We start from the raw sequence: 22,611 nt of genomic DNA, 5'->3' as shown, positions 1-22,611 counted from the left end.
GGTGGGGTGTGGGGGGCGGGCGTCTAGCACCCCAAACCATTGGCTAGTTCTCTCAGAGAAGCGTGAGGAGCCGCCGGGATGCGATGACAACTGGAGTGAGCCTTCTCACTTCTGTCCCCCCACACCTCCAGAGTGGGAGGTCATCGGCCACATGAAGGTGGCGGCAGAAAGTCGTCCAGGACGAGGAGCCTCAGTCTGCCTGGCTGTGAAATGGGTCAGCAAATACCTGCCTGTAGGATTGTTGTGACGGCAAACGCAGTAGGTGTTTTCATTGACGAGACGGCACTGCACGTGCATTTGCTCATTCACCACCCTCCACCTCCGGAGGTGCTGGTGAGGGAGCCATGCCCCACCCTCCTGAATCCTGGCTCTGCGCTTATAGGAGGGGACAAGACAGAGCACCCGCTGTCTCAGAGCTGACATGCTCCCAGGGATGCACAGAGTATCATAGATAAGATATGCAGAGTGCCTGATGGCGCTTGATGCCATGGAGGAAAATCAAGCCAGCTAGGGAGCCAGGGAGCTGGGCTAGTGGGTTCGTGGCAGCTAAACCTGGGAACTAGAATTGTGGGTGATTTTATTTTTATTCCTAACTGGTTTTCCCTGTGGCCAACAGTCACTGCTAGGGCTTCCCAGGTGGCACTAGTGGTAAAGAACCTTCCTGCCAATGCGGCAGACGGAAGCAAGAGACGTGGGTTCAATCCCTGGGTCGGGAAGATCCCTGGAGGAGGAAATGGCAACCCACCCCAGTATTCTTGCCTGGAGAATCCCATGGACAGAGGAGCCTGGCGGGCTAGGGTCCACGGGGTCACAAAGAGTCAGACGTGGCTGAAGCAGCTTAGCAGGCACGCCATGAAAACTGAGTTTTCTTTGAAGAAGCCATCATGTGGTGCGATGGAGAGAGGCTGGACCTGCCCAGTGCCGCAGTCCCTGGGGCTCCGGGATCCTCGCTGGGAGTGTAGGTGCCCAGGCACCCCTGGGGCTCTGACGGCTTACAGGACGATGCAGCCAGCCCTCTGGGCTTTATTTACGCCCAAAGGAAAGCGTTCTGCTTTGCTGTCTTGAGACTCCATGGCCCCGTCTGTGTCCTCTCTCTATTTCCTCTGCTTCTGAGAAGGAACCTCAAGGCTATAAAATAAGTGTGTCTGAAATGATTGAAGACGTAAAATAATTTTTAAAAGACTAACAAAAAAAATCTGGAAGTTTGGGGAAAAAAAAATCCAAGAACTGATAGAAATTTTTTTTTAATGTAGGCTACATGGACATTTAAAACTCAGAGGAAGGGACAAATAACAGCTTAGACAAAGCTGAAGAGAGCATTAGTGCCGCCAAAGGTAGGTTTGAGGAAACCAACTGTAATGAAGTTTCGGAAAAAGACATATTGTAGAAACTGGAAAACTCAGTTAAGAAAGAGGGAAGAGGCACTAGGTCATCCATCCAATAGGAACTTCAGACAAAGAGAATTAAGAGAGGGGGTGGAGGGATATTTGAACGTATAACAGGTGAAACTTGGGGACTTTCCGGGCAGTCCAGCGGTTAAGACTTCCCCTCCCAACGCAGCGGGTGCAGGTTCGGCCCCCAGTCAGGCAGTGAGGATCCCACAGTGCCGTGTGGCCACAGGACCAGAACATAAAACAGACGCAATATTGTACCAGCATCAATAAAGACTTAAAAAAAGAGGTGAAACTTCAACAAAATAGATGGAAGAAATGAATCCGGGATTCAGGAAGCCCAAGTCACAAATAGGATGAACACGAGTGAATCCACACCTAAGGTTGTCATTGAGAAACTGAAAAAGCATCAGAGAACGCTGAAAAGCAACAGGCTGCAGTGAAGTCAGCAGAAGCGGCAGAAGAGAGGGCTCCAGGGGCCCCGGACTCCTCAGACACTGGCGAAACCCGTCGGAACTCACTGTATCTGAACTCTGGACCAGCGGGGAAGCAGTCTAGGACACGGTGGCCTCGCCTCAGCGGCGGAGGAAACCTGTGTTGACTCATGAGCTGACCGGCAAGCTAGTTGAACACGCCCTGTGGCCACACAGCACAGAACCCTGGCTTTGCAACTTGAGTTCAGAGTACTCAGCGGACAAACAGCCGCAACCTTGCACTGGTGTAGCATCAGCAAACTGCTGGGCCAGGGAGAGTCTGGTTCCCAGGGTTCCACATTATAACGTTCAGGAGGTCCAGTTGTCAACGAGCATATGAGGCCCAGAGAGTGACAAGGAAGTATGGCCTACAGACAGGAAGAGCAAGCGAACAGGGCCAAGTATGCTTCCGTGAGGAAGAAGGACTTCCCCAGCGGTCCAGTGGTTAGAGGCTGCCTGCCAATGCAGGGGACACGGGTTCCATCCCCGCTCCGGGAAGATCCTGCCCGCCCGGGGCAGCTAAGCCTGCGCACCGCAGCTCCTGAACCCGAGCTCTGGAGCCCACGCTCGGCGCGAGCACTGCAGCCAGGAGGCGCCCCCACTCCCCGCAGCCAGAGGAAGCCCCCGAGAGCAGCGATGAGGACTCAGCACAGCCAAAAATAACAAAAATAAATTCAAAAAAGCGAGGGGGGAAAGGAAGAAAGGGACTTCCCTAGCCGCTCAGCACCTACGTCTTTGCTCCCACTGCAGGGGGCGTGGCTTTGATCCCTGGTCGGGGAGCTAAGGTCCCACATGCTGCAACCAAAGACCACCACGGGTGGTGGAGGTGGAGACTCCCACCTGCTGCAACTAAGACCCATTGCAGCCAAAGTAATTAATTTAAAAAATAAAGTGTCGCTGTTTAAAAAATTGTGCACCATGTAGGTGCTCTTCATAACGGCCTCAAAGAGAAAACAACCCAAGTGTCCATCAGGTGGCGAATGATAAGTGAAATATGGTACGTCCACACAACGGAGTATTGTTGAGCCCTGAAAACGAATCAAGTGCCGACACATGCTACGGCAAAGATAAGCTCTGAAGCTGTGGTGCTAAGTGAAGGAGGCCAGAAACAAAAGATCACTTGTTGTCGGATTTAACTGATATGAAACATCCATAGTAGGTGAATCCATAGAGACAGAAAGTAGGTTAGGGGTTGCCATGGGCTGGTGGGGATGGGGAGGGGAGTGACTGCTGACTGGGTGGGGCGTTCTTTGGGGTAATGAACATGCACCTGGATTAGGTAGAGGTCATTCACTTTAGGGCATCCCCTGCGGCTCAGAGGTAAAGAACCACCCTGCAATGCAGGAGTTCCAGGAGACCCAGGTTCAATCCCCGGGTGGGGACGATCCTCTGGAAGAAGGCGTGGCGACCCACCCTAGTATCTTTGCCTAGAGAATCCTGGGGACAGAGGAGGCTGCTGGGCTGCAATCCACAGGATCGCAAAGAGTTGGACACAACTGAAGCGACTTAGCGCGCTCCCACGCACGCATTGACTGTAAGATGGTAAATTTCACCTCAACAGTAAGAATATTTGAAAGCTACTGGCGGACCCTTGTTTGGATGGCTGGTTGGCAGGGAGGATGCAGAAAGGGCCGGGGGTGTCTCCAGCCACGGGAGATGCCTCTGGTCTGGAGCCTGGCTCTTCAGAAGCCAGGGGCCCTGGAGAGACTGGCTTTGGTGAGGAGGAGGAGGAGGGCAGGGTACAGGGAGCAGTCAGATAAAAGAGACAACAGCCGGTGGGAAGGAAGGCCCACCTGCAGAGGAGCAGGGCAGGGCTCCAGGGGTGGTGATGGAGACGCTGGAGAGCCGCCTACAGAGGGCACAGCGGCCAGCCTCTCGCCGCTCACGGGGCAGAGGCTTCTGCAGACCGACGCGAGAGCCCTCAGCACGACAGGCCTCGCTCAGACCACGCAGGTACACTCCAGTGAGAGGACGCTGAACCCAGAGGGCCGGGGCCACTGCGAGCGACGGTGAGCCAGGGAGTTGATAACTCGTGGGTGACCGCCGCTGAGCGTGGACTGCAGGGCGGACGGCGGGTTGATGTCAAATGCCCGTTCTCCCCCTGCACGGGGGCACACGGTGCCCTTGTCCTGCCGTCTGCAGGAGTGCCCCCATCCACCCAGCCCTGACCGCTTTTCCCAGACTGTGTTTCCACAGCAGAGAAGGAGAGCCCAGTTTTGTCTAAGGTGTGGTGTTTGGGCTTCTCTCCCTGGAAGCTGATGTGAACCCAAGTCTAAGAAGAGGGGCTTGGGGGCGGCAGGGTGGGGTGAGACCAGAGCGTTCTGAGTTCTCTCCACATTCGGGAGGATGGAAGAGAGCCACTTTCACCTTCAAGAAAGTTGGTCTTCAAAATGCCGAGGGTAACTGCCAAAATAATAGCCACAAGGTGGGGAGCTCGCAGACCATCACCTTACACAAGAAGAGAAGTGATTCTCCATTGCATGCGTGCACACCCCGCATGCTGCTTGGGCAGGAGGGTGGGGCAGGGGAGGGGGTTCGGAGCGGTGTTCCCCGACATGGCTCTCAATCATTGTGTTACAATTTATACCAGTCCCTCCTAAAGGAGATGAGTCCTGAGTGTTCCTTGGAAGGACTGGTGTTGAAGCTGAAACTCCAATACGTTGGCCACCTGATGCAAAGACCTGACTCATTTGAAAAGACCCTGATGCTGGGCGAGATTGAAGGCGGGAGGAGAAGGGGACGACAGAGGATGAGATGGTTGGATGGCATCACCGACTCAATGGACATGGGTTTGAGTAAGGTCCGGGAGTTGGTGATGGACAGGGAAGCCTGGCGTGCTGCAGTCCATGGGGTCGCAAAGAGTCGGACACGACTGAGCGACTGAACTGAACTGAACAATTTACAACAAGGTGATTCAGCTGTGTGTGTGTATATACATGTACTTTATTTTCATACTCTCCACTGTGGTTTAGCACAGGATATTGAGTGCAATGGCCTGTACTACACAGTAGGACCTTGGGCTTATCCTCTAGCAGGTTGGCGCCTGCTAACCCCGGACTCCCAACCCACCCCTCTCCCACTTCCCTCCCCTTGGCAACCACGGTCTGTTCTGTGTCTGTGAGTCTATTTCTGTTTCATAGATTAAGTTCATTTGTGTCATATTTTAGATTCCACATATAAGTGATGTCATATCAAAATATTTGTCTTTGTCTGACTTACTTAGGCTGATGATCTCTGGGTCCATCCATGTCGCTGCAAATAGCATTGTTTTACTCTTTTCTATGGCTGAATGATAGTCCATCATATATATGTACCACATCTCTTTTTTTTCCGCTCTGCTGTGTGGCTTGTGGGATCTCAGGCTGCCCACCAGGGACTGAACCCGGGCCACGGCCGTGAAAGCCTGGGACCCCAAACGCTGGGCCGCCGGGGACTCCCTGCCGCGTCTTCATCCGTCCGCTGTGGGTGAACGTCTAGTTTGCTCCGTGTCTTGGCTGCTGCTCACGCTGCGGCAGTGAACACCGGTGCAGTGTCTTTTTGAACGACGCTTGCTCCTGCTTCCTCTTAAGCAGCAAGATGCTTGGCTGTTGGTCTCTCTACACTCTCTCCCCTCCTGCTCCACGCGTCTCTGCGTTTGCGGGGCATGGGCAGTACTGCCCGGCGGAACCTTCTCTGAAACAGTGGGAGGGGTGGCGTCGTCTTCCTAAAAGCTTCGGGACAGAGTGGAAAGTAAGTGTGGGGGGCAGAAGGTGAAGGGGTGCCCCCACCCCAGCCTCTCCTTCAGGGAGCCGGGGTGCTCCCCCTGACCCGCACTCCAGGCAGGGCCAGACGACCCGGTTGCGGCGGCACCTCCCGGCTCCAGCCCCGGAACCTGCGCGGCCACCCTGGCTCGAGGCCGCTGCTGACCCGCCGCACAGCTGAGCCACCGAGGCTAGTGCTGCGTGTGCATCGGTAGGTGTCAGAGCTGGCTGGCTGCCCTGCCCACGGCCCGCACACGACACCAGGCGTCCACAGGAGCTGCGGGGGTGTGGGGACCCCAGGCCAATAAGCAGGACAGAGAGCGGGGCAGGGAGTGTGGGCGGTGCACAGTCGCGGTGACCCCAGAGCCTGGCAGGAGCCCCAGCCCCGCCCGGCTCCCCAGCGCCCACGGGCGGGCGGGGCGGGCACCGACTGAGTGCCGGAGCAGGGCGGCCGCCTGCCCCTGGTGCCCCGCGCCCCCGCTCCGCAGTGATCCTGCTGGCCAAACAGGGGTCACACTCCCATTCTCTTTAAAAATAAGCTTACGTTTCGGGGTGGCGTCAGATTTACAGAGACGTTCCGATGGCGCAGAGAGTGTAGACCCTTCTCCTAGTTACCCCTCCCTCCTGCCTTACACAGCTCGAAGCACCCCCCCCCCCCAACAAAGCCACGGGGGCGCCCTTGGCACAGGCTGGCCTCGTCCTTGTTCAGAATTCCTGGAAGCCCCCTGGACTCCAGCCGTCAGCCTCCTCCCCCCCGAGACGGGTGGGAGATGGTTTCCAGCCTCCTCCTGTTTCTTGTGACCGGCAGTTTGGAGAGGCTCCGGCTGGCGAGGTGTTTTGCAGACAGTCTGGGAAGGTCTGCTGTTTTCGTGTGATGAGTCTGGGGTTATGGGTTTTGAAAAGAGCCTGCAGGGTGGAGCGCCGTCTCATCCCATCCGTCCTGTTCCACGCTGTCTGTCGCGGCCTGAGGCCGTGTCTTTCCAAGACCATCACAAAGCACCGTCCACCCTGAGGGAGCAGAGGGCTAAATGCCCCCTGCTGGAGGGGGCGGTAACTTCCCAGACGATCTGGGCTGCTGTCTCCCCTCTCCCGGTCATCCAGTCAGTTCTTTTTACCCGCAAGGGCTCACGCACGTCTATTTTATATTCTGTGTCATCATCCGATGCTCTATCCCTTGTTTATCGATTTGCTCAAGTTGCTCCAGCTCTGGACGGTAGCCCGCCAGGCCCCTCTGTCCATGGGATTTTCTGGGCAGGAATACTGAAGTGAGTTGCCCTTTCCTTCTTCAGAGAATCTTACCGACCCAGGGACCAAACCCGTGTCTCCTGCATTGGCAGGAAGATTCTTTACCATGGAGCCACCAGGGAAGGCCTTGTAGATGTTACAATCCTTCCAAAATCGTCGCCAGGTCTTTCCTCGTTTATCACTTGCTTTTACTGCCTGACAAAAAGTGTGATGTAAATAACTAGGCTGTCGCTGTAACTCCCTGGTTGATTGTTTGGATGAGCAACACAGTCTTCGGTGGCAGATGGCACTACTTTGAGGCTGAGATAAAAGACGTGCATGAGTGGGATGTGGCCTGGAGCATTGTCAAGCAGCACATGAATGCTGAAAGCGACGTCCTTCTCCAAACAATATTTCTCTAAGTGGTGGAAAAATAAGCCCTGGAAAATGGCCTGTGTAACTCGGACTTTGGGGTTACTCGTCTACCCAGCAGGAAGGGAGCCCGTGGCTGTGCTTCTTCCTAAGGGCTCTTGGGTTCTCTGAATGATAAACGGAGAGAGGCTTCAGGTTCGTATCACTGGAAGCACTGCCACCAAACAACAGAGTGAGTCTATGCTTTCCTGCCTTGGAGCCTGGCATCAGTGTTTCCTCCTTACTGATGGACCTTTGGTCTGGCGTCGTCTTCCAGTACAGTCCTGGCTCATCCACAGTGAAAAGCCTGCTCCAGTCCATATGCGCTTTCTCAACAAATTCTCAAAGCATTTCAGGAGATTCCCAGGCAGCGGCTGCAAATGCATTCACTCACTTTTACATCATGAAGGTTGACTCTAGCCTTGAACTGATGACAGCAGCCATGGCTGGCCTTAAAAGATTCATTCCCTCATTCTTCACTGTGTTTCTTCTTCAAGTCTTCGTGAAGGCTTTTCGCTTTCTCTTGAATCAGCATTAAGCTGAGCAGGACTGGAAGCTGATGCTAATCCGGCCTCCACCCACTGAGTTTCTCCATCTCCTCCATCACTCTTCCACGCTTCTTCAGTATTGTTGTCGACATCGTTAGCACAGCAGAGTTCGCCTGTTCCACGATCTGGCCCTTGTTCTTTAGAATCATGCCAGTGGTTGAATGATCCGTGTTCTAAGAATGAGCGACGTCTCTCCTCTTTTTGCCTCACTCCACTCTCTCAATTATTTTCACTTCTGTTTCCACTGGTATCTCTCGGCACGTCTCAGCAGTACCAGCATCGCCACCGCTGCTTTTACGCTTGCCTGTAGATATCCTGGGCCTGAGACAAAGAGTGCGGCTCAGTAACGCGCTCAGAGCCGGCCACCTGTAGAGAAGGCGGGCGGGTGACAGTGTATGATGCCACCGAGTGAGCTAACTTCCATGACCAGACTTGAGAACAGATGCTCACACCTGCCGGAGTTCTCAGCTTGAACGTTCGTTTGGCTTCCTTGGTGGCTTAGACGGTAAAGAATCTGCCTGCAATGCGGGAGACCTGGGTTTGATCCCTGGGTTGGGAAGATCCCCTGGAGAAGGGGACAGTTACCCACTCCACTATTCTGGGCTGGAGAATTCTATGGACAGAGGAGCCTGACGGGCTGTAGTCCACGAGGTTGCAGAGAGTCGGACAGGACTGAGTGACTTTTCACTTTGACTTATCGTATTCTGTTCATCCGTCCTTTTGTCCATCCATCCAACATTGACTGACTACAACAGGCAGGCACGGGGACGTTGGTAGGTCCTAAGCCCATCTCTGCATTTCTCTTTCTAGAGCAGACTCGGGGTGTACTGTTTCCTAGTTCAGGATGAGCGAGCCACACACTTTGAGAGGCCTGCTTCTTGGTTCTCACCGAATCTAAATGGCTTCTGCTTCTAGGAAGATGGAATGCCAAGGTGGTGAGTTCCCCGGGGTTCCCTTTTCCCTCTTACAGCCAAGAAGCCAGCCTGGAAAGAAACAGTGGTACTAGACACAAAGTCCAACAAAAACCTGCTCTATTGAGCGGAAGGACCACAACAGCGGCAGCCTGGCAAGACAGAAAACTTTCAGACAGTAACAACTCTTCTGTAGCCCAACACCCCAGAAGGCGCTGTGGTTCCACCGCACTCAGGCCAGCAAAAGCTGGGTGGGAGGACGACTTCCCCCTCCCCGGGCTGTGTGGAGCATCTAACCCTGTCCCCACAGCCCCCTACAATGCTGGTGCGGTGTCAGAGAAAGACAGTTAAGGAGCTGGGAGCTTCACCTCCGCTGGGTGGGAACATCCCGTGGCCACAGCATCCCTGGAGGCCACGCTGGGGCAGTGATGAGACATTCCTACCCCGTCCAGCTGGGGAGGTATTGGTCGAGGCCCTCTTAGGGGGCTGGAACCCCTGCCCTCCTCGGCATTAACAAGGACCACCGCCTTCAGGTGAGGGCTGGACTTCTGTCCCCGCTTGGCAGCCACAGGGAGGCAGGGCCCTTACCTCATTTCTTTGCTGGACCAGTGTCAGAGGAAGCTACTGAAAACAGGCTCAAGAAAGACCCCAAACTTCATAGCATAATACCTAAAATGTCCAGCTTCAGTTAAAAACTCTTGGTCATATCTAGAGTCAGAGAGATCCCAAACTAAATGAAAAAACACAATCAATAGATGCCAACATCGAAACGACAGAGATCTTAAAATTATTTGAAAAGTATTTTAAATCAGCTAACATGAAAAGGCTGTATTGAATAATTGTGAACAGCCCTAAAACAAGGAAAGAAAAAGTCTCAGAAGGGAAAGAGAATGCGTAAAAAGAACCAAGTGGGAATTTCAGAATTGAAAAACATAGTAGCTGAAAATTAACACTCAGTGGATGGGCTCGACATCAGAGGAGATGGGCGAGGAGAGAAAAGAAAAAGAGAACAATAGGAATCATCCATGCTGAACAACAGAGAGAAAATAGGCCGGGGGGAAGAAAAGAGAGAGAGCCTTAGAGACCCATGAGACCCTAACAAAAGATCTAATATTCGTGACACTGGAGGCTTGGGTTGGGGGTAGAGAGAGGGCAGAGGTAGAAAAGTGCTCAAAGAGAAGAAGTGGCGGATAACCTCCAAATCCAGAAAAAGAGAGAAGCCTACCTGGAGATTCAAGAAGCTGAGTGAACCAAAACTAGATTAAACTAAAACAAGCCCACACCAAGACATGTCAGAGTCAAACTGCCAAATACTGAAGACAAAGAAAGAAACTCTTTAGAGCAGTTGGATAGAGATAAAGCTTATCAAAAAATATTGAAAAGAAATCGAATGACATCAGATTTCTCATTCAAAAGTATGGAGGCCGGAAGGAAGTGGGATAACACTTTTAGAGTGAAAGAAGAGAATCCCGCACAAAAGATCCTTCAAGAAGCATAAAGATCTGCTCATACAAAGGATAACTGAAAGAATTTATGGCCAGCAGACATGCTTTTAAGAGATGTTCTCAGAAGGAGGGAAATGAAGCAAGAGGGAAATTTGAAAATGCCAGGAATGGAGAATGCGACTTGGGAATTGCAAATACCTAGGAAAATAGGCTATTTTTGTTCTTTTAAGTTTTAAAAAAGAGATGCAATGGTTGAAGGAAAAATCATTACATTTTCTCATGGGAGTTTTCTGTGTCCTTAGATCTAACACACGGCAACTGCAACCCAATGGCAAGTGGGAATAGGGATCAATATGCTGGCAGGGTTTCCACATTTTACCTGAAATGAGAAAGTAGTAATATGATGCAGACCGTGGAATAAATTTAGAAATATACTTATTTTAACCACTAGAGAAGCCACTAAAAACTATACACACACAACACATTAGGCAGAAAATCCAGCTGATAAATTAAAATGAAACACTAAAGACTCTTAAGATACTTTTCAGAAAAGCATGTAAAGAGAGAAAAACCGGGTGAAGATGGCAGAGTGGAAGGACATGGGCTCATCTCCCTCTGTGACAGCACCAGGATCACAGCCAGCTGTTGAACAAGCGTCGACAAGACAGTGCCTGAGCCCCCTAAAGATACCCCACACTCGGAAGCATGGAGGCTGCAACAGGGTGGCATGGGGGACACAATCATGACAAAATCCAACCCCTGACCCACCAGGCAAAGTGAAAGTCTCTCTGTCGTGTCCAACACTTTGCAACCCCAGGGACTATACAGTCCATGGAATTCTCCAGGCAGATTTCTGGAGTGGGTAGCCTGTCCCTTCTCCAGGGGATCTTCCCAACCCAGGGACTGAACCCAGGCCTCCCACATTGCAGGCGGATTCTTAACCAGCTGAGCCAGCAGGGAAGCCCAAGCTACCAGGCAGGCGACTCACAAACTGAGAACAGTTGCACCAAAGAGGCTCTCCCGCTGCTGCGAAGGTTCTGAGCCCCACATCAAGCTTCCCAGCCTGGGGACGGGGCAAAGACGCCAGGAATCCCCAGGGAATCTAACTTTGAAGGCCAGCGGGATTTGATTACAGGACCTCCACAGGACTGAGGGAAGCAGACTCTGCTCTTAGAGGTCACAGACAGTCTTGCACACGCGAGGACCAGGGGGAAGGAGCAATGCCCCCGGGAGGCTGAGCCGGCTCTGCCTGCTGGTGTTGGAGCGTCCCCTGTGGAGGTGTGGGCGGGCAGTGGCTCGCTGCAGGGATGGGACACGGGCGGCAGCAATCCTGGGAGCTTCTCCTTGGCATAAGCCCTCTTGGAGGTTGCCACGAACCCTACTATAGAGCGTGCAGATTCCAAGGCTGGGTCACCTCAGCCCAGACCACTAACAGGGAGGGAGTGAGCCCCATCCATTGGATTAAAGTCTTACCAAGCGTGGCCCTTCCCACCAGAGCAAGACCCAGTTTTCCCCACTGCCAGTCCCTCCCATCAGGACGCTTATAAAAGCGTCTTAGCTTCATCTACCAGAGGACAGTCAGAAGACGCGAGAGGAACTAGAATCCAGCACGAAAACCACATCACAGAAAGTTGACCAAAATGAAAGGGCAGAGGATTATGTCACAGACGAAGGGACAAGATAAAATTCGGGGAAAAACAACTAAATAAAGTGGAAATGGGCAACATTCCAGAAACCAAATTCAGAATAATGAGAGTGAAGATGATCCAGGATCTCAGAAAAAGATCGGAGAATATATTACAAGAGATGTTAACCAAAGACCTAAAAAGCAAACAGAGATGAACAACACACTGCTCAGTGGCTCAGTCGTGTCTGAGCGATACACTGGAGGGAATCAATAGCAGAGTAATGAATGAGTGGCCTGGAATACAGAACACTCAAAATCACTGTTACAAACAGAACATACAAAAATAGAAAAGGAATGAAGACAGCCTAGGAGACCGCTGTTGTTGTGTGTCCGACTCTTTGAGAGCCCTCGGACTGAAGGACGCTGGGCTGCCCTGTCCCTCACCATCTCCCAGAGTTCGCTCAAACTCAGGTCCATTGATCGGACAACATTAAACGCACCAACATTCACGCAATATGGATCCCAGAAGGAGAAGAGAGAGAGAAAGGATTCGAGAAAATATCTGAAGAGCTAATAGCTAAAGACGTCCCTAACATGTGAAAGGAAGCAGTCAGATGAGTCCAGGAAGCACAGAGAATCCCAGGCAGGATAAACCCAAAGGAGAAACACACAGAGACACATCGTCATCCAACTGACAAAAATTAAAGGCAAAAATAAAGTACTTACTCCCAGCAAGGGAAGAGTGACAAATAACATACAAAGGAATCGCGTGATACACTTAGAGCGAGAAAAAGGAAGAACCTGCAACCCAGCATACCCTACCTAGCAATACTCTCATTCAGATTTGATGGAGAAATCTCAAGCTTTCCAGGTAATGAGCGAAAGCTGAGACAATCCAGCACCACCAAACCAGCAGGCGCGGCCCAGGCCTGCCTCCTTCTCCCCAGCTTCCCAGAGAGGCTCGGGCTTCCTACCCCTCTAGGGGCCAGGCAGCTGCCTCCTTCTCTCACGTTTCCCAGCGAGGCGAGGCTCCCTCCCCACTGGGGGCCAGGCAGCGGTCTCAGGCTCACAGTGGCTCTGTTCACTCAGCAGCTCTGTGAGGTGAGTCCGGCCCCACTTTCAGGAGAAGAGGCAGAACCCACAGGGTGGTTGTCCAGGCTCCTCTGGGCAACCCAGCCAGTCTCTGGGGCCCCAGCCTGAGCCCAGAGCCCTGCTCCCAGCCCCATTCCTGCTGCTGCCCCCGGAGGCTTGGTTTCTGTCATCCTTTTGTCTTCTGGACCTTCTGCAGGCCGGGAGTGACCCCAGGTGTGAGGGCTGGCCTCCCTGCCTTGAGCTGCAGGAGGCTCTGAGCTCTCCCCTTCTGCCTCCTCTGCTCCGGCTCTCCGCAGCTTGCGGGCTTGGCCCTACTCACTGCTCCAGCATCGCCCCTTTGCGCCTCCAAGTCACTGGCCTTTGTTTACGTGGCCTGTTCTCCATGCCCTCCCCACTTTGCCCCCAGCCCCCAAGCCTGCATCCTGTTTGCCGGACAGCCCCTCCCCTTGGGTACCTCTGGTCCCACACCATCTGGAAAGGCCTCCTTGACTTTCCACCAACCCACGAGAAGCCTATTCTATAATCTGGAACCACGTTCTGGGACCACTGGCCTGTGGGTCTGGCCAGGAGGACTTCTCAGCGCAGGGGCCCTATGGGGCCAGCGTCACGTCCATGGCCCCTGGCAGCACGGGGTATGTGGGTCCACTTCAGGGGTGCTGGTGGGTGAGAGGGGGCCAGGGAATGGGCTGGATGGAGGGAGAGATGTTTGCAGTGGCCTAGCTAAAGCACGCGTCATTCTCCTATTGCGGAAATGAACGAGACCCATTATTACTCTGTTTAATCGCAAAGGGCATCAATTGGGAGAATCTCAGGGGCATAAAAGGGAAACTGAAGGATGCTGCCGCGTCCCCTCGCCCCCGGCAGCTGTCACGGGGTGAGTCCTCCGGGGCCGGGGCCTTCCTCAGTCTCCCCTCACAGAGCTTGTATGGTCTCATGCAGGTTCTCTTTCTCCCCGTGTGTGGCTGTCCCCCAGGCACGACGCCCCAGCTGCCTCATTCCTTTGGAGTCTACAGAATGTTCCAGGAGGCAGTGTACCATGGAGAAGACTCTTGAGAGTCCCTTGGACAGCAAGGAGATCAAATCAGTCCATCCTAAAAGAAATCAACCCTGAATATTCATTGAAAGGACTGATGCTGAAGCTGAAGCTCCAATACTTTGGCCACCTGATGCAAAGAGCTGACTTATTGGAAAAGACCCTGATGCTGGGAAAGATTGAGGGCAGGAGGAGAAGGGGCCGACAGAGGATGAGATGGTTGGATGGCATCACTGACTCAATGGACATGAGTTTGAGTAAACTCTGGGAGCTGGTGATGGACAGGGAGGCCTGGCGTGCTGCAGTCCACGGGTTGGCAAAGAGTCGGACACAGTTTAGCAAGTGAACAAGAACATGACTGATTCGCCTCTTCCCTCAGAGATGGACGTTTATGTTGTCTCCAAGTATTTCATCATTGTAAATAACGTTGCCAGGGGGCTTCCTTGGTGGTGCAGTGGAAGGACTCTGCGCTTCTACTGCAGGGGCTCAGGTTGGACCCTGGTCAGAGAACTAAGATCTCAAAAGCCATACAGCCAAAATAGAAAAAAAAAAAAAAAATGTTGTCGTGAACATCCTCTGGCAGCCTGCGACTCCTGCAGCTGTTTGGGAGAGAATGATTCCCCGAAGGGGTCTGTGCTCTCACGTGGCACTGAGGTCCATTCTTCGCTGGGCCTTTAGGCATCACTGCTTCTTATTTAAACGGCACCCCACCCTTGCAGTCCCTCCTCTGGACAGCTTCTACTTAAGTTACGGTCTGGGATTAGAACTAGCCAGAACATCCACACCCCACTTCCTCTGCCCCAGACAGAACCAAACAGCCCCAATTTCCAGCCCGCTCCAACTTCCCAGAGCAAGGCCACAGCTGGGGAACGCCTGTCCCTTCTGCTGGGGGCTGGAAGCTCTTGCAAAGGGTCTGGGCGTGGCCAGGCGGCCCTCCCTGCCTCCGGTTTCATCCCTGAGGCCGGGCTCACAGAAGAAGACGGGGCAAGGAAGCGTAGAGGCCGGCCAGTCTTGTCCACGTCCCTGGTCCCTGCAAATACCAGGCCATGAGCTGTTTGCAGGGGGAATTAAAGACCCTGAGGATGGAGGCGAGCGGACAGACTCCCTGGGAGAGCTGTTGGGCACAGACTTCGGCCCCTGGCGTTTCCCCTGTGTCAGCTTTTCTATTTTAGGCTGGTTGCTCCTCGTCAGGGAATTCTCAGCGAGCCGTGGGAAACCCAGCGAGGCGGGTGCTGGGTCTGCCTGGCTTCCGTGTGCCCTGCTGCCGCCCTGGGTCCCCTCCAGCCCCCGGGCGAGAGGCACACCTCGGGTCGGCACCCTGGCTCGCCCACACGGAGGGCACCCTTTTCCTGGGTTACGTGTCCCACCGAGAATGTTCCCATCTTGCGACCCAACTGGGCTCCTGGATCTTGGCCCACGGAAACAGGCTGCAGACGTGAAACCTTGGCAACGACCCAAGTGCAGCCGTGGGAACCGGATCGAGGGCGCCTTGAGGGGCGACGCAGGAGAAGTCTGAGACGGGCGCCTGGCCCGAGGGCTGGCTGCAAGGCGACTGTGGGTCCAGCCGCGGGGAAATCGCATGTGCGCGTGGAAGAGGGACACGCTGTGGACGCCAGGCCGAGGGCGGGTCGAGCCCCAGCTTTGCCATCCACTTTGGCCTTGGGACTCTCTGAACCTCCGTCTTCCTTATCTGTGAAAATCATAACAGTTTACCACCACGTTCGGGGTTTAAGGAGACTGTGTTCATGATCCCCAGGCCAGGACTCAGACGAGCATACAGCAGGCGCTCAGGAAGGGCAGCTGCAGCGGGTTTTATAACACAGACAAATGGAAATAGTTTGACATGACGGGGAAACAGGTGGGAAACCAACAGCCAGATTTCTAGTCCTTAAAAATGGCCCCATATGCCGCTGTTGCACAATCCACACCCGCTCCCCGCCACCTCCAACCCCCACCCCCACCTGCCAACCAGGAAAAATACTCCAAAGCCTTTGAAAAAAATCTCCGGGCTCTCTGGGTCTGATTTCCATCTCTCCTGTCACAAGAGCCGCTTCTTTCTCACTGGCTGGGAACCTCTCTCCACAGGAGGAGCTCCCCGGGCCAAGAAGTGGGGGGAGCGGGCGTGCAGACCATTTGCGGACTGGAACAGGTGGGGCCTGGTTGTGGAAGCAGGCGCTGAGTTCCTGGGATTCCTGCGGGCGACCCGCCCAGCACGGCTCCAGGCCAGACTGGTGCCAGCAGCGCCCCGCCCCACCTGCAGAGGGCCCGCCCAGAGACGCCCAGGCCTGGAGGCAGGTGGAGGCTCAGAGCACAGGGCTTAGTTCCGGGGACTTTCAAACCAGTTATTCCATTCAGTGGGGTCTGACTCTGCGACCCCATGGACTATACAGTCCATGGAATTCTCCAGGCCAGAATCCTGGAGTGGGTGGCCTTTCCCTTCTCCCGGGGATCTTCCCAACCCAGGAATCAAACCCAGGTCTCCCACAATGCAGGCGGATTCTTTACCAGCTGAGCCAAACTAGTTAGGGTGGGTTTCGATCCAACAGGAAGTGAAAGCGAAAGCATTCCTTTGAGGGTCTAGCACACAGTACGCCCCCTCCCAGTAGGCGTCTCAGCCCAGCCGGGCTTCCCTGCTCCTCTGAGCCTATAGGAGTGCCAGAGGTGGGGTCGTGCTGGCAATGAGGGCTCTCAGCTCTAACACAGGTCGGTGCCAGGCAAACTGGACAGCACAAGATACAAGGCTGACCTTTGGGAGGATGGCACCTGGAGGGCGGGTGATGGAGGGATGCTTCCCAGCTGGGGGTGGAGGGTGGGGGAAGGGAGCCAAGGGACGAGATGTGGAGTCGGGGTCCAAGCTGGGCAGAGGCCATTGGAAGGGGGGAACCTGACATGAGACATCAGGAGAAACCCCAGAGTCCGGCTCAAGAGCTGGCGGCTTCCTGCCTTACCTGCTCTTTCTGTGCCTGGGAGCTGAGGAGGAGGACCTTCCAGGGAGTAAGCCGAGGGTGGCACAGTCAGGACTAGAAATGGCCTCTGGAGATCAGGGTGGAGAGCGGCAGGCCCACCGGGCCGCAGGGATCATGGGGCCACCACCTGTCCTGATGGACTGTGGGGGAGCTGCGGGGGAAGGGAGAGCGGAGGTCAGGGAGGGAAAAGGGGGACAGAGTCTCCCAAACCAGCTGCCATAGTTACTAGGGGAGAAGGAGGTTTAACACAAGCCCCCCCGACCTCGGCGGCAGGAGCCTTGGGGTGACCAGGCAGCGTCAGCAGCTCCCTGGGAAGGTGGCCCAGCAGAGGCTGGCTCCAGCTGGGAAATCTGGTGAGCTGCGCCTGGCGGCCCTGGGCCCTGAGCATCTCCCACCACCCTCCCTCGTCACCTGCCATGTATCCAAGGTTTTGGGCCTGGCTGGTAAAGAGCTAATGCTCCCCACCCAGCCTGCTGCCTGCTTTGGGGAGCACCCAGCACTCCTGCTGCATCTGCCACGTCTGGTTCCTCTGTCGCCTCCCAGCAAGTCCTATCAGCTCTGTGCCTGATGAACGACTTATCACTAGGGAACAAAATATGGGTTTCCTGAAGCTTCAAGTTCTCCAGGAAGGCAATCTCTTAATTTCAGCTCTGCCACTTCCATAGACCCTGGCTGACTGCTCCCGCCGGCAAGGCCTGCTTTCCTGCTTCCAATCCATCCTACCATTCATCAATGAATCCATCCAGCGAGCCACCATCCACCAACCACCCACGTCCATCCATCCACCCACATCCATCCAACCAGCCACCATTCACCCAACCACCCACGTCCACCCATCCACCCATGTCCATCCATCCACCCACATCTATCCACCCACATCCATCCAACCACCCACCATTCACCCAACCACCCACGTCCATCCATCCACCCACGTCCACCCAATCACCCACGTCCACCCAATCACCCACGTCCACCCAATCACCCACGTCCATCCAACCACCCACATCCACCCATCCACCCACATCCATCCAACCAGCCACCATTCACCCAACCACCCACGTCCACCCATTCATCCACGTCCATCCATCCACCCACATCCATCCACCCACATCCATCCAACCACCCACCATCCATCCATCCACCTATGTCCATCCAACCAACCACCATCCATCCATCCACCCACATCCATCCAACCAACCACCATCCATCCATCCACCCACATCCATCCAACCACCCACCATCCATCCATCCACCTATGTCCATCCAACCAACCACCATCCATCCAACCACCCACGTCCATCCAACCAACCACCATCCATCCATCCACCCACATCCATCCAACCAACCACCATCCATCCATCCACCCACATCCATCCATCCACCCACATCCATCCAACCAGCCACGTCCACCCAACCACCCACGTCCATCCATCCACCCACATCCATCCAACCAACCACCATTCACCCAACCACCCACGTCCATCCAACCAACCACCATCCACCCAACCACCCACATCCATCCATCCACCCACATCCATCCAACCACCCACCATCCATCCATCCACCCACATCCATCCATCCACCCACGTTCACCCAACCACCCACGTCCACCCAACCACCCAGTGTCCACCCAACCACCCATGTCCATCCAACCCCCCAGCGTCCACCCAATCACCCACGTCCATCCAACCACCCACCATCCACCCAACCACCCACATCCATCCATCCACCCACATCCATCCAACCAGCCACCATCCACCCAACCACCCACGTCCATCCATCCACCCACATCCATCCAACCAACCACCACTCACCCAACCACCCACGTCCATCCAACCAAACACCATCCATCCATCCACCCACATCCATCCAACCAACCACCATCCATCCATCCACCCACGTCCATCCAACCAACCACCCACCATCCATCCATCCACCCACATCCATCCATCCACCCACATCCATCCAACCAGCCACCATCCACCCAACCACCCCCACGTCCATCCATCCACCCACATCCATCCAACCAACCACCATTCACCCAACCACCCACGTCCATCCAACCAACCACCATCCACCCAATCACCCACATCCATCCATCCACCCACATCCATCCAACCACCCACCATCCATCCATCCACCCACCATCCATCCATCCCACGTTCACCCAACCACCCACGTCCACCCAATCACCCAGCGTCCACCCAACCACCCACGTCCATCCATCCACCCACATCCATCCAACCAACCACCATCCACCCAACCACCCATGTCCATCCAACCCCCCAGCGTCCACCCAACCACCCACATCCATCCATCCACCCACATCCATCCAACCACCCACCATCCATCCAACCACCCACCATCCATCCATCCACCCATGTCCACCCATCTACCCACGTCCACCCAACCACCCACCATCCATCCATCCACCCATGTCCACCCATCCACCCACGTCCACCCAATCACCCACGTCCACCCATCCACCCATGTCCACCCATCTACCCACGTCCACCAAACCACCCACATCCATCCACCCACATCCATCCAACCACCCACCATCCATCCAACCAACCACTGTCCACCCATCCACCCACGTCCATCCATCCACCCACATCCATCCAACCACCCACATCCATCCACCCACATCCATCCAACCACCCACCATCCATCCATCCACCCACGTCCACCCATCCACCCACGTCCACCCAATCACCCACGTCCACCCATCCACCCATGTCCACCCATCTACCTACGTCCACCCAACCACCCACATCCATCCAACCACCCACCATCCATCCAACCAACCACTGTCCACCCATCCACCCACCATCCATCCATCCACCCACATCCATCCAACCACCCACATCCACCCAACCACCCCCATCCATCCATCCACCCACGTCCATCCAACCACCCACATCCATCCAATCACCCACATCCATCCAACCACCCACCATCCACCCACGTCCACCCAACCATCCACCATCCACCCAACCACCCACATCCAACCGACTACCCACGTCCATCCAGCCACCCACCATCCACCCATTCTTCCATCCATCTGATAAGACCACTCAGTGTGCATTTCGTAGTCTGGTGGTTGGGAGTGCGGCCTCTGCCTTCCCAGTCCTGACTTCCGTGGTTGTGCCCATTGTCTGTGTCCTTGGGTAGCTTCTCAGCCTCTCTTATTCTCAACCTCAGTTTCTGCACTGTGAAAAGCCATAAAGCAACTTGCTTCTGGCTTGCTGTGAATGTGCAGAGAGGCAACATATGTAACAAACTTACTAAAGAATAAACCACACAGGTGCTTCCCTTCCTCTTATCTGGGCTACTTCCCCAGAGTGCTGTGATAGGGAACCTGACTCAGCTCAGCCAGGAGAAACTGAACAAGGCATTACAAGGAAAGATGAGTGTTTCCACTGGGAAGGAGCTGGGAGCCTTGAAAACACAGCCAGGAAGACTCACTAGGTTTGAGGGTCAGGGGAGGAAGGACCCCCCGCCCCCACCCCGACTTCAGCTGTGGGGGGAGGTAAGGGCGCCCTGGGGAGCAAGACAGCCTGGTGGAGGGACCTAGGTGAGCGGAGAGGGTGCCCAGACATGCTCGTGTTGTCAGGCTGAGGGAGCAGCCCGGAGACATTCTGTATTTATAAAAATTGTTCATGGAAACAGGTTCATTAGCCAATTAGTTCCTGCTGGTCAAAGCACAGTTAATGTTCTAAAAAACAAAGCTCCAAAATGTTTTCTCCCTCTCTACCTTTTATTCCTCTACCTTTTATTACTCTATCTTTTATTCCTCTATCTTTTATTCCTCTCTTCCATTTCCACTTGTGATTTTTCTGAGTCTGACCACATTTTGGGAAGAGTATAAAAGGATTTAAAACTTAAGGCAATAAACAGATCACCTGCTTCGTTTAAATTGCTTTACCTGCTAACAATACACTATTTGGTTTCAGGATTTTAGCTATGACCACCGGATGGACTGCAAAAACACTCAAGACATCTAGAAGATTGATTTTCTCATTTTCACTGGGAGGTTCTATCTGGGAGGCGGTGGGTGGGGTGGGGCGGAAGGGTGCCAGTGGGGAGGTGGGGAGAAATGCAAGACCCATTTACCTGGGAACCCAGTTTGAGTCTGAGTTCTAGAGTTAGAAGTACTTTCAGCTTGGGGCTGGAATCTGGGGTGCACAGTTTGGGGGTGGCTCTAGGCTACAGGATGGAGACCAGTCTGGTAACCCCTGCCAGCAGAGACTGGATTTGGACCTGATTTGGACCCAAGAGTTTAGTTCAGACTGTGTTTCAGAGAGGTTTGGAAAAGGCCAGCTGGGAGGCAGGGAAGTGGATGGCTAGGAGAGCCATCTGAGCGGGGATGGAGGGGTATTCCTAATGGGCTCTGTTTTGGGCCCAGGCAGCCAGGTGGCTGCAGATGCCTTTCTTCATCCAGAGCTGGTTTTGTTACCTTTGGTAGCCACAGACTCTGGGCCAGGCGGGGTCAGACGGGGACTTTACTGGCCCTGGCATCCTCCTTGGGAGGGGCTGGACTCCAGCCAGCTGCCAGTTAGGGCTTCTGTATCTATGACAACCACACAACTCCCGTTCCCTGAGCATTTCCATTTCAAATGCTCCGTCCTTTTGTTTGCAGGGGTTCCTGGGTCATATTCGGAGTTCCCATTTTTAGTTGTGAAATAAGAGACTGTAGGTTATTGTATCCAAGGGCCCAGGTTGGGGCCGTGGGGCTCCGGAGACCATCCACGATTCTGAGACCCACGTGGGTAGTAGAAGCAGGGCAGTGGGATGAGAATGCACAGGATTTGGGGCCAGAACATCGGCTCCCGGTTCTCCTTGGGCCGCCGAGCCCTCCGCTCCGGGCCTCCCCTTCCCCATCTGCAACCGGAGGCGATAATACCTGTCTGGGCCATCACCCCGCAGACCCCAGACTAGCGCGCACGCAGGGACAGTTCGCATCTCCGCGCTGGGGGCTCAGGAGACAGCTCTCTTGACCCAGGGGCGGGAAGGCCCCGCCGGCCCCGCCGGCCCCGCCGGCCCCGCCGCAGGTCCTGCGGGGGAGCCGGTGGGCGCAGCTCCCAGAGTCCAGGTCCTGAACCTTTCGGAGCTCAAGGTTCCTCTCTTCCAAGTTGGAAGGCCAGGGCCCCTCACAGGGGTGTCCCGAAATTAATGGAGATGCCACGCGGAGAACCGCCGGGGCCGGCCGGGAGCTGTGGACGCGGCCGCCGCTCCCCGGCTTGGGCGGCGGTGGAGAGACGCGACCCCCCAGCGCCCCGCGAATCCCGGGGACGGGGAGCTCTGCCCCTCCCTGGGGCGCCGCTGCACTCAAGGGGCGCGCAGGCACTTCCTGTAGGCATCCCCATATTTCAGTATTTAGGAGGTGCAGGACCGGAACTCGCCACCACCAGTTCAGTTCAGTTCAGTCGCTCAGTCGTGTCCGACTCTTTGAGACCCCATGGGCTGCAGCAGGCCAGGCCTCCCTGTCCATCACCAACTGCCGGGACTCACCCAAACTCATGTCCATGGAGTCGGTGACGCCATCCAGCCATCTCATCCTCTGTCGGCCCCTTCTCCTCCCGCCTTCAATCTCTCCCAGCATGACGGTGTTTTTCAAAGAGCCACTACTAGGGTTAACGCCGTAAAGCAGGGGGCGCGCGCAGCACACTGTCCCTTTAAGGCGGTGAGCCAGGCCGAGGCATTCTGTTCCTCGTCGCCGCCCGTAGCTCCCTTCCGAGAGGCCGGCT

The 22,611-nt window shown here is 54.8% G+C and overlaps 1 long non-coding RNA gene across 1 annotated transcript; it reads right to left on the bottom strand.

Annotated features, from left to right (window-relative positions):
• Nucleotides 1-4,952: 4,952 nt before the first annotated feature.
• Nucleotides 4,953-22,489, bottom strand: LOC136162631 (uncharacterized). Its single transcript, XR_010662158.1, has 3 exons — nt 21,321-22,489; nt 16,844-17,012; nt 4,953-5,574 (listed from the first exon to the last, which is right to left on the bottom strand). It is a non-coding gene; the product is annotated as an uncharacterized lncRNA (long non-coding RNA).
• Between the last annotated feature and the right edge of the window lie 122 nt (nt 22,490-22,611).

The sequence above is a fragment of the Muntiacus reevesi genome, chromosome 3 (genome assembly GCF_963930625.1).
Source record: "Muntiacus reevesi chromosome 3, mMunRee1.1, whole genome shotgun sequence".
Taxonomy (NCBI): domain Eukaryota; kingdom Metazoa; phylum Chordata; class Mammalia; order Artiodactyla; family Cervidae; genus Muntiacus; species Muntiacus reevesi.
Note: the sequence above shows the minus strand (reverse complement) of the source record. Positions and strands in the feature narration are given on the sequence as shown.